This window comes from Nyctereutes procyonoides, unplaced genomic scaffold (genome assembly GCF_905146905.1).
Source record: "Nyctereutes procyonoides isolate TBG_1078 unplaced genomic scaffold, NYPRO_anot_genome, whole genome shotgun sequence".
Taxonomy (NCBI): domain Eukaryota; kingdom Metazoa; phylum Chordata; class Mammalia; order Carnivora; family Canidae; genus Nyctereutes; species Nyctereutes procyonoides.
Genome location: NW_026575052.1, coordinates 21,059,673 through 21,072,790, shown reverse-complemented (window position 1 = coordinate 21,072,790; position 13,118 = coordinate 21,059,673).

The following is a 13,118-nucleotide window of genomic DNA, read 5'->3' as shown; positions in this document are numbered from 1 at the left end:
CACTACCAGCCAACTGTGCAGCAGAGGAGCACTGGGAGAGGACCCCATAAAACTCAAAGCTAGCAGAATTCAAGACGAATCTTCCATGAGGTGGTGTGTATTATATTCCTGGAAAGCACAACTCCATACTGATAGTGAATTTTTTTTAGCAACGTATTTTCCAGACCATGCGCTCCTCTGCCTCTAGGGCACCTGAGCTAATATAGTTGGTACCAGGAGTGGTCCCAGGAAACAAACGCAGGGGATGGGATTCCGAAGTCACTGCTGGCTAGAAATGACAACCCATCACTGGCAGGTGGATACGTCTGTGGCATGCAGTAGCAGCATAGTTGCTATGACTTCCACCTGTGGTACACCTGTGGCATGGGATACAGGTGGAAGGGGTGCACTGCCTTATGCCAGAGCTCTGGTGTTTGAGCTGACCACTGGGAACAGAACCATCGAGAATCTCAATCCTTGGCATAAGCAAGTGTTCTACACCCAAGTCGGGGCCCTGAGAAGGAAGGAGTCAGTGGATTCTGTGCCCTTGAGAGCTCCGATTTTCTCTGGGTCTGCAGATGTGGCCCTCCCTGCCTTGAAGAAGACTACCCAAGAAGCCTCAGCTGGGGCTTCTGACGCAGCACTGGCCCCTCCTCAGGATCTATTGCCACCTCTCCCCCCGGCCACCAGGCACATTTCAGATCTCAGCATGAGTCAGCTGTGGTAGGCCTGCTAAGGGACCGGAGGGTTTATAAGGCACGGAAGTCACAGGACCTGGTGAACACATCCCGCAAGACTGGGAGAGTCTGCCCAGGGGCGGATCCTGAGGGTGCTGGGCCAAGGTGGACAGAATGAGATGCTGGCTAAGGCAACATTTGTTGACAAGGAAGCCCTCTCCTTTGACACAGGATTTAACACCCAGGAAATGGATCCAATACACAGCTGGGATGGCTCCTAGCAGAATGGGGAAAATGATTGCTTACATTCAGTGAAGTAGAGATGCCAGAGCTCTGGCTGCAGAAGGTGGAGGAAAGGTTCAACCAAGCAGTAGCTGAACCTCGGTCCTTGTGCCAGAGGTGGTACATTTACTAGAGCAGATCAATCCAGCCTCAGGATGTGGTTTGCAATTTCTGATCTGGCAAAACTGTCCTTGTCCTTACTGGATGGGTTTCCTGAGGCTGCCATGATGCACAACTACAAACTGGGTAGCTAATAACAATAGAAACATATTCTTTCAGTTCTGGAGACCAAAGTCTGAAATCAAGGTTCGGGCAGGGCCACTCTGCCTCTGAAGACTCTAAGGGAAAATCCTTCCCTGCCACTTCAGATTCTGGTGGCTGCCCACAATCCTGGGCTTGTGGACACATCCCTTCAACCTCTCCCTCCCTCTTCACATGCCTTCTTCCCTGTGTGTCAGCTTTCCCTTCTTTTCTAAGGACACTGATCATTGGATTTAGGATTTACCCTAATCCAAATGATCTTAGCTTGAAATCCTTAACTTAATTACATCTGCAAACACGCTTATTCCAAGTAAGATCACAATTATAGGTTCCAGATGGATATATCTCTAGAAGCGGGGGGAACCCATCATTCAAGCCACCACACATGCCCATCACAAATGAGAATCACAAGTTGTTTGCATTTACATCCAATCGAAAATAGCATTCATTTGCAACCAGCCCTGGAATACAGTAATACTGATTTATATCATAATATAATCTGAAGTGACTTGGACCATCTGGACACTTTAACAAAACCTGACATTAGTTCCTTGTCTCAATGACATCATGTTAATTGGACCAGATAAACAAGAAGAGGTAAGTCTTCTGGATGTCTCGGTAAGATCCATGCTCTCCAAAGGATGGGCAGTAAATGATTCAGAAAAATGATTCCTTCAAAAAAGAAGGATCCAGTTATCTGGAGCAGTAGAACATCTCCTCCAAAATAAAGCACAAAGGATTGTATTGTGCACCTCCTACCACTAAGAAAGAAGCCCAATGTTTGCAGGACCCATTCAGATTTCGGAGGCAGCATACTCCCACATTAGGGAGGACTGCTCCTGCCCATTCCTTGAGTTATGTGGAAGATTGCCGGTCCTAAGTGAGACTCAAAGCAAAAAAGGGATTGATGGACAAGTCCAGTCTGTGCTACAAGCCCTGCATCGGGAGCCATATGACTCAGTAGACCCCATGGTGCTGACATTAGAAAAGAAGCATGGTCTCAAATTACTGAGACCTTAAAGAACTAGAAGAAAGGAAGCTAAACCAAGGAAGAAAGAAGGAAATAATAAAGATTAAGGCAGAAATCCATACAACAGAAAACAGGAAAACAATAGAAAAAAATTAAGAAGACAAAAATATGATTCTTTGAGAAGATCTGTAAAACCAATAAACCTCCAGGCAGAATGATCAAGATAAAAGGGAAAAAGTACAAATGGAAAGATTAGTAATGAAAGTAGGGACATAACCACAGATTCTATGGAAATTAAAACGATAAACTAGTATTAAGAGTGACTTGAGGGATCCCTGGGTGGCGCAGCGGTTTGGCGCCTGCCTTTGCCCCAGGGCGCGATCCTTGGAGACCCGGGATCGAATCCCACGTCAGGCTCCCGGTGCATGGAGCCTGCTTCTCCCTCTGCCTGTGTCTCTGCCTCTCTCTGTCTCTCTCTCTCTCTCTCTCTGTGACTATCGCAAAAAAAAGAAAAGAAAAAAGAGTGACTTGATGCCAATAAAGTTGATAACTTAGATGAAATGGACAAATGCAAAAACTACCAAAGCTTATTTGAATAGGAACAGATAATTTTCCATAAAGAAATTTGATTCATAGTTTAAAACCCTCCCATAATTAGAAGAAATGTGTGGGAGATATCAGAAAGGGAGACAGAACATAAAGACTTCTAACTCTGGGAAATGAACTAGGGGTGGTGGAAGGGGAGGAGGGCGGGGGGTGGGGGTGAATGGGTGACGGGCACGGAGGGGGGCACTTGACGGGATGAGCACTGGGTGTTATTCTGTATGTTGGTAAATTGAACACCAATAAAAATTAATTTATTAAAAAAAAAAACCCTCCCATAATCAAACTCCAGGCCAAAATGGCTTCACTGATAAAATCTACTGAACATTGAGGGAAACAATAATACTGCTCCAGAAAATAGAAGAGATAATACTTCCCAACTTATTTTATGAGGCTGGCATTGCCCAGATACCAAAACCAGACAAAGATATTTTAAGAAAAGAAAACTAGAGATAAATGTCCCTCATGAACATAGTCTCGAAAATACTTTTTAAAACAAGCAAATGAAATTCAGCAATATATAGACTACTACATCATGACTAAGTGGGTTTTATCCCAGAAATGAAAAATTGGATTAGCACTCAAAAGTGTATAAATATGTCATATCAACAGACTGAGAAAAGAAAAATGAAACGGTCATATCAATAGATCTAATAACGAAGATCCACACCACTTCTCTTCAACATTGTATTGGGGGCTGCCCAGTGCAATAAAGAAAGCAAAAGAAATAAAATGCATCTTTTTCACATTCAATATGATCATCTATGTTAAAAAAAAAATTCTACCATATATTTTTTTCTGCCCTAAAATCTACCAAAAGGCTATTAGAACTATTACGAGTTCAGCACACTCACAGGATAAAAGATCAATATACAAAAAAATAATCTATATCTCTATGTGTTGGAAATGGACAATTGGAAATTAAAAAATTTAAATACCATCTACAATAACTTCAAAAAATGTGAAATCAATCAACCTAGCTATCTTGTGTTTTTAAAACCATAAAAAATTGCTGAAAGATAAAAAAATTATAACCAAAATAAATGCAGGGACATGCCATGTTCATGGATCAGAAGACTCAATATTGTTAAAATGTCAGTACTCCTTCAAATATTTCTAGACATCCAATTCAATCCCAGTCAAAATTCCAGCAGGTTTTTTTGTGGAAATTGTCAAGCTGATTTTACATTTACATGGAAAATAATTACATGGAAGATAAAGATCCTAGAATAGCCAAAACAATTTTGAAAATAAAGTCAAATATTTTAATCTTTAGTGGAAACATACTAATTTCAGGCTTCTTATAAGGCTATCTACTATAACCAAGATGTATTGTATTTGCATAATGATAGATCAATGGAACAGAACTGAGTCCAGAAATAGACCAATACATAATAATCGATTTATTTCCAACAAAGTGCCAGAGGTAATGGAATGGGGAAATAATAGTATTTTTAATAAATGGTGCTAAAAAATTGGGCATTCCTTTCAAGAGAAAAAAGCCTCAACTGTTGTACCAAATACAAAAAGTAACTTGAAATGGATCATAAACCGAGATGTAAGAGCTAAAAATATAAAACTTCTAGAAGAAAATATAAGAGATCTGGGTTTAGACAAATCATTGTTAGAAAACAAAAGGCTCAAATCATAAAAAGAAATTATTGGAATTCTTCAAAATTAAAAATTCTGCTCTTCAAAAGATAGTGTTAAGAAAATAAAAAGACATGCCACAGGTCAAGAGCAAATATTTGCAAAACACATATCTGGTTACAGCACACATTCTTAAATTGAGGAGATATCACCCTCAAGGGAGCAAAAATTGGTTTTGGGGGAACTGAAAAACTTTAAACATCACAATGGTGTGTGGCCCTCCAAATAGCAATAGTGCATAAACAAATATACAATATATCCATTTCTTGATGTGGCCTTAAGAAAAAAATGTCTAAGAAGCCCTCTGAGAAGTGAAGGGTGGGGTGGACAATACTAAAATACATTGAGAAACACTGGATAAAATGTTTGAGTCTGGAATGCACAGAGAACTCTCTTCCAACTCAGTAAGACAAAAAATTCCAAGAAAAAAAATTGGGCAAAAATCAGAACAGATACTACATCAAGAAAGATATATGGATGGCAAATAAGCTCATGAAAAGATACACAAGATTATTACTCGTTAAAGAAATGCAAATTAAAACCACAATAAGGCAGATGCTTAACCAACTGGGTGGCTCAATTGGTTAAGCATCTGCCCTTTAGCTCAAGTCATGATCCCAGGACCCCGGGATTGACCCCTACATGGGGCTCCCTACTCAGCAGGGAATCTGCTTCTCTCCCTCTGCCTCTCCCCTCTGCTAGGGCTCTCAATTTCTCTCTCTCTCTCTCTCTCTCCCCTCTCTTTCATGAACAAAATCTTAAAAAAACAAAAAACAAAACCACAATAAGATACTACTAACCCCTCCTAGAATGGCTAAAATTAAAAAGACTGACAATCCATGTGGTGGTAAGAATGTGAGGCAAGCAGAACTCTCTTGGAAAACCTCTTGCCAGACTTTGATAAGGTCATGGTACGTACTCTTACCTTATGATCTAGCACCTCCACGCCTGGAGGAAATGAAAACACGTCCACACAAAGTTCTATATTCAAATGTTTGTGGCAGTATTACTTTTATTGGCCTAAACTAGAAACAACCCCAAAATCTATTAACCAATGAATGGATGTAATAGAATAAAAGGAATGAGCCACTGATCTTTGCAATAATAGGAATGAATCTCAAAAGCATTACGGTAAGTGAAAGAAACCAGACCCAATTTGTAAGATTTTTATTTATATGATTCTCAAGAAAAGACAAAGAACAGAAATCAAATCAGCGGTTGCCAGGAGCTAGGGTTGGGGAGGAAATTGATGAGGGAAGGTTTTTGGCTGCAGCAAATGTTCCGCATCCCGGTGGTGGCTGATATACATGACTGTGTATTGTCAAAACTACTCATGCAACTGCTCACTTTTTAAAGTGCTTTTTACCATATGTTATATCTCAATAAACCTGACAAAAATAAAAGATTTCAGGAGCTCCAAGTACGTGCTAAGCACTGAGCTGACACGGCTCCCACGAAGCTTACAGTTACTTAGCGATTTACCCCACGTGGTTGGTTGCCGGACGGGGACTGGACTCGTGGATGGGACCGCATAGGAATGCAGAAAGCAGCTCCGTGCTGCAGCCCCGGCACCGCAGGCCTGTCTGGGTAGTGGAGACTCTTTCTGCACCGTGGAGCCCAGTGACTGTCGGCCAAGGCTGAGATGCCTCTCTCTCCGCCTTCTGGATGCATCGACCCCAGGCAGGCAGGATGAGCGTGCCTATGGGGAGGCCAGGCAGAAATGAGGAATCCCACACCCCAGCTCACGCCCTCCCTCGGAGTCAGACCTGCGTTGTCACCAGACCCCCGGATAATTCCTTTGCGCGTGGAAGTGTGAGAAGTTCTCAGCTGGTCACACACTCGCTTCCGCTCCCCTCCCCCCCAGTTTGGGTGATGACTGTCACTTGTGTCTGCTCTCAAACCTATTATGTCGGTGTTCCTGTAAAAGGACTTTCACAGTATCCAACCCATGAAAGACGAGCGGAAAAAACTTTGAACAGAATTTGAATGTGACTAATGCGAAGACTCCATAGTGGTGATTTGCTATAAACATTGCTGTGGGAATGGGTGCTGGCAACGCAACTATGAAAGATCAAGAGAAAATCTTATAGAAATCTAGGTTTGTCTATTCAGAGTGCTCCACAAGCAATTCCATTCTCACTGTGCCTTTAGAAATCGGGGGGGGGGGTGGGGGTCGGCGCCTGGGTGTCTCAGCTGGTTAAGCATCTGCCTTTGGCCCAGGTCATGATCTTAGGGTCCTGGGATCAAGCCCTGCATGGGGTTCCCTGCTCAGTAGGGAGTCTGCTTCTCCCTCTCCCTCTGCGCACCCTGTCCCACTTAGATAAATAAATAAAATATTTTTTAAAAGAAATTGGATGTCGCCAATTATCCATCACAGATGCAATTTATAAGAGGAAGACAGGACCTGGGATGTAACTGCTGGAGGATTCACCCCTCCCAGCTCTTCCGAGGACTCAACAGTGGGATTTTGGGGTCTGTGGCTGACCCAGGGAACTCCGCATCGAACCAGTCTCAAGGCAGCTCCGTTCACAGATTTTCTCTGGGCCCACCACCCCACCCAACAAGAATGGCAGCCTCACTCTGGGGGACCCCAGGCGTCAGAGCTCCAGCCCTCTATTCTCTTTGCAACCACCACTCCACTGCTTCCTGCCAACTCCTTGAACTGCCCCCCACCCCAAGCCTTCTGCCAAAGGGGTGTGCTTTTATGTTCTCTCACAGAGGTCCTTAGATTGAGGCCACACCGGGGGCTGACACGGTGGGTGGCAGAGAAGGCTTGGTGCAAGATGGGGTCCAGGTCTTCTTGGGAAGCTGTGAAGAGACACAGAAAACAATGCAGCACCCTTTACAGACGTCTGCTATGAATCTCATGTTCTCCCTCACAGGAAGTCTTCCCGTCATGGTCTTAACAACTCTCAGGGCAACAAAAATTGCTGCTGGTGTATTCATTTCCTAAGGTTGCCTAAATTGCCCCAGACTTAGTGGCTTAAACAGCAGAAATGTCTTCTCTCACCGTTCTGGAGGCCAGAAGTCCTAATGGAGGTATCAGGAGGGCCATGCTCCTTCTGTGGCTGAAGGAGAACACTTTCCTGTGTCTTCCAGCATCTTCTGGCAGCCAGCGCTCCTTGGCTTACGAACGCTGTACTCTCATCTTGGCCTCTGCCTGAACGTGGTCTTCTCCCTGGGTGGCTCTCTGTGTCTTCTCTTTTCTGTCTCTTTTAAGGACACTCCTCACAGGATTTAGGTCCCTCTCTAATCTAAGACAATCTCATCTCAAAAGCCTTACCTTGACACATCTACAAAGACCCTTTCTCCAAAAAAGTTCAGGGTGGAAAAGCTCTTTGGGGAGCCACCTCTGAGCTCTTTATGCCCAGGCTCTACTTTTGCTGAATGGGCTCAGAGGGATCTGCCATCCCACCTCCCCCCTCCCCGTCCTTTTGTCCACCCCTCCTCTGCATAGCCATTCTGGAAGAATCTCCATCTGATACTGAAACCTAGAGCCTAAAACATTAGCAAGCCAAAACTAAGATCCCCTCATTTCTTCAGAGCAGGGAGGACCTGGTCTTAACTCCTGGATCTGCAGATCCTAAAGGAGAAGGGGATGTTCCCCTTCGAACCTAGGCAAGACCCACCCTCCCCTCAGTGCCCCCCCACCCACCCCCGCCCCGGAACAGGCCACAGTCTTCCTTCAAAGGCAAAAGAGGTTTACTTGTCATTGTCCATCACGCAGATGTTCTCATCAACTACACAGGCAAACAGATCATTGTCAGACACAATGAAGGAAGTAAATGAGGTGAGTACTAAGTTATGCAAACCCAGGAGACTGACAAAGGAACGAGGGATGTGGGCCCTCCTTGCATCCCAATCAACTTATCTCCCCTATTTTGAGGTAAACGATGGAGCTTCTCTGATTCCTGAGCAAAGGTGGTATAAATCCATCCCCAGGTCCCCTCCTCCCAACAAGAGTTTTACCTGCAGAGAATATTCCAGAACTTCATGCTGCTAGGGCACATGGAAGAAGAGATACTCTTTGCATGGATAATCAGGGAAAGCTTCACGGGGCGGGGGGGGGGGTGGCAGATGTCTGCACGGGGCTTTGAGGGCATCCAAGCACAGCAGACGGAATGGAATCAAGCAAATTGAAGGCCGAGGTCAGACCTGATGAATAGAGCAGGAGCAGCACAGGGAGAACCGTGGTAGGGTTCTGAGACCCAGCCGGGCTCAGGAAAAAGTTCTCTAATCCATAGAGCAGGAAACCAGGACAGTAACATGCAAGTCATCCCTGACCTAGGAGGTCAACAGAATCGTCAACAGAATGACGTGGCGCCTAGGAGAAAGCCAGGGAACAGGAATCCATTTGGCCAAATGAAGTGGAGTCCTAAAGCCACCTGTTGGGAGTGGAATCCTGCCTTCCCCGAAACAATTTGTGAGACTCCTAACCCCCAGCACCTTAGAATGTGACTTTATTTGGAGGTGGCACCTTTCCAGAGGTAATCAGGTTGGGGCGGGCCTCATCTAGTACAACCAGTGTCCTTACGAAAAGGGGACATTTGGACACAGACACAGGCACAGAGGGAAGGTCCCAGGACCGGACGTGTTCCACTGCCACACAATTCATGCACTCAGATATTCATTCACTCGCTCATCCCGAGAAGCGCTTCCAGAAGGGATGCCCAGGGCCAGACCCAGCGCCACGTGTTAGGTATAGGCACGATCCTAACCTCTCTGAGCCTTTGTATTCCCATCTGTAAAATGGAACTAGAACCTACCAACACGGTCGTAGGGAGAATCGGTTGTGTGTCTCTGAAGTGCCTTGGGTGGAGCCTGGCACAGAGTCAGTGCCTAGGAAATGCCACTTCTCTGCCTCCTTCTCTTCCTATTCACATGTGAGGCAGCAGGATCTCTTTCTGCTTAGAGTAAGACAAGTCTTGACCTTCCCTGGAGGTAGGATACGTGGACCCCAGAGGCCCCTCTCTTTATGCGCGGGGTTGCAAACTCCGTTATCTCTTATCTCTGGTGTCCAGGCCTCGGACAAGGGGCCAGGTCGGGACATGCAGAACTGCAGAGCACAGGGCTTGTCACCCAGAGTCCTCCGCTGTCAGCTCCAGCCCCTGGTCGCCCTTCTGGAAAACAGGCCCCAACATGTCTGCTCTTCCAGTTTTTCAAGAAAAGCTGAATATCTAGATTTTATGTGAAATTTTCCATTAAAAAAAAAAAAAAAAACACTGGCAACCTTTCCTGATTGTTTCCAAACATCACGCAGACTGCAAAATTGCAACCTCCACAAAGCAGAGAAAAGGCCGCCAGGCCCCCCCGCCCCCGCCCCCCAGGTGTAGAGCTTTCAGAGACACAGAGCAAGCCCACCCACCCCACAGCGGCCGGGGCCCACCCTGCACACCCACCAGAGTGCCATCAGTTCTCAACGGTCTGCCTTTATGTCTGCCACCGCTCCGCATGCCCTCCCTCCCACGGAACGAAATGTCAGACTCCAGCTTTTTCTGCCTCTGGAGTATGTTGATCAAAGTGCCCTTCCTTTGCCGGAGACAAGATCGATACGGGGCTACCAGGCGCCTGCCACATGTGAGAGCCACTTACAACAAATGGGACCCCGTCCCCTGAGGCCGCCCACCTGCCCACAGCCCCGCTACCAGTCACACTCCTGGCCATGCAGCCACCTCTGCTCAGAGCGACACTCGGGGCCGTCCAATGACAGAGGTGCGGGGGCAGAGGACTCGGAGCCCATAAAGGAAAGCTCTCTCCCCTCAATGACCACTTGGCATCTGGCCAGGCCCTCAAGACAGCCAGGAGACAGCTTATTACATGATAAATGCCCCTAGAAAGCTTCTGTCTTACCATATACCAGTGCTTATTTTTTTTAAAAAAAAGGAGAAGGGGGATCCCTGGGTGGCGCAGCGGTTTGGCGCCTGCCTTTGGCCCAGGGCGCGATCCTGGAGACCCGGGATCGAATCCCACATCGGGCTCCTGGTGCATGGAGCCTGCTTCTCCCTCTGCCTGTGTCTCTGCCTCTCTCTCTCTCTCTGTGACTATCATAAATAAATAAAAATTTTAAAAAAATAATAATAAATTAAAAAAGGAGAAGGGCTCCTGGATGGCTCAGTGGTTGAGCATCTGCCTTCGGCTCAGCTCATGATCCCGAGTTCCTGGGATCAAGTCCCGCATCGGGCTCCCTGCTCAGCAGGGAACCTGTTTCTCCTCTGCCTGTGTCTCTGCCCCTCTGTGTGTGTGTCTCTTGAATAAATAAAATCTTTAAAAACTAACTAAATTAATAAAAATTTAAAAATAAAAAAGGAGGGAAAAAATACCCCTACAGATTGGAAGCAACCTAAAAGTCAAAGATAATGCTAGACAACCAAACAGTAGAAAACAGCAGCGGTGTACAGAGACTAAGATGCCGCGTTACGTGCGTGGTTCAGCGAAGAGAGCAAAGCACGGGACCAAGGGCAGACTGTGTCCCATTTGTGCCCCGAAAAGGCAGGGAGATACTTGCCTGTGTCTATTCATGGAAAGATTTCTGGAAGGAAAAAATAAACCAGTAAAAATGTCTAACCCTAGGGAAGGGAATTGGAAACTGAGAAGCACAGGTGGAGGGAGGTTCACTTTCTACTTTGGTACTTTTGAACATCTTTTTTAACCATATGGTTGTATCAGTAATTTCTTAATGAATTTGTTTTTGTTTGGAAATATTTTTAGGTTCACAAATGGTTGGTGAAGATAATATAGTTCCCACATACCCTGCATCCCATCTCCCTCGACGTCAGCATAACTAGGGTACACTGGTGCAAGAGAAAACATCAACACGGGCACAATCCTATTAAGTCAACTGGAGACTTTAACCAGAGGTCACCAGTTGTCACACAGATGTCCTCTCTCTGCTCCGGGTCCCCACGCGGGATCCCCCAGGGCGTTGAATCAGCATGTCTCCTACGTACATGACACTTTCTCAGACTTTCCTTGTTTTTTGGTGACATGACCACTTTTGACAAGTAGTAGTCGGGTGTTTGCATCTCTAATGTCTTCTCATGATTAGATGAGCCCACGGGTCAGGCGAAGAACAGCGCAGAGGTGACGCGCCTTCCCCCCACACCATGTCGGGGACACAGGAGCCCGAGACTCAACACGGGCGATAGCAACCCTGGTCGCGGGCCCGCAGCGTCCGCCAGCCTCCCGCTGGGATTGCTGTTCTCTCCTGTCTACACTCTGCTCCTCAGAAGCCAGTCCCTGAGTCCAGCCCCGACTCGGAGGGACGGACGCTCCACCTCCCAGCTGCATGACGTTGGTCACTTTCACAAAGGGGGATCTGTCCCTTCCTTTACATTTATTCAATCATTTTTGTATATCAGTCTGGACTCAAGGGTATTGACTTCATTCTTTGGGTTATAATCCCCACACTGCAGCGGATTCGTTTGTTGCCGAATTATTCCAGCTTGAGCTGTATTAGCTTTTTAAAAATGGTTTTCAGTGATAAAAATCTATAAAAAAAAATTTAAGGAAGCTGTGATCGAAAATAAGGTTGCTGGAGGTCATCGGAAATTATCCCAGGCTCTCCATCTTCCTGACCAGAGGAGAAATAGTGAGGATGAGCTCAGGCCCCCCAGCGAGACCGCGAGTTCAAATCCCAACTCTGCTACCTACGAGCTGTGGAGCTTCCGGCAAGGTGTTAACCTGTCGGTGCCTCAGTCGGAACATCCAAAAAACAGGTTGGTTATGATAAAAACACTTCCTACTTCCTAATTTTTATGAGAATTAATTACCACAGTATCTGAAAAGCTTTTTTTTTTTTTTAAGATTTTATTTATTTATTCATGGCAGACACAGAGAGAGAGAGGCAGAGACACAGGCAGAGGGAGAAGGAGGCTCCATGCAGGGAGCCCGATGCGGGACTCGATCCCGGGTCTCCAGGATCACGCCCCAGGCTGAAGGCGGTGCTAAACCACTGGGCCACCGGGGCTGCCCTGAAAAGCTTTTTTTAAAAAATTATTTTATTTGTTTATTTGAGACAGAGAGACAGAGACAGAGAGAGAGCACAGGCAGGGGGAGGGGCAGAGGCAGAGGGAGAAGCAGGCTCCCCGCTGAGCAGGGAACCTCACACGGGGCTCGATCCCAGGACCCCGGGATCATGACCTGAGCTGAAGGCAGACATTCAACCGACTGAGCCACCCGGGTGCCCCTGGGAAACATCTAGAGAACACTGCTTGGCCCAAGGAGAGCACTCGGTACCCCCCGCTGTGCTGGTCATTGGCACACGTGGGGTACACGTTGTTGGCTTGCTGGGGGCCGGGTGGCTGTGGGGTGCCTTGCACACTGGCCTGCCCCCGTGAATCTGGCCATCAGCCAGAGTTGGCCACACCCTGAGGAGAGGCGAGGCCTGGCAGTGTTAGAAAGATGGGAGGCAGGAGGCTGACCTCTGGCGCAGCCATCGCTGGCTCTGCAGCTGGGGGCAGGCTGGGTAGCCCCGCGATGGCCCAAGTTTTCTCCGGGAGGAGGGGCTCATGAAGCTGCTGCTCTGCCTTTCTTTGGTGGGTACAGAAGAGCTTTGGAAATTTCCGGGTTTGGAGGGCATGACAAAGTTGCATCTAGCTGATTCCCAAAGCTGTCTCCCCAGGCAGGGAGTCTGGATGCTTCGGCCATCCCGGCACCCCTGTGCATCCAAGGGTCTCTGGCCTCTTTCAGGCTTCAGC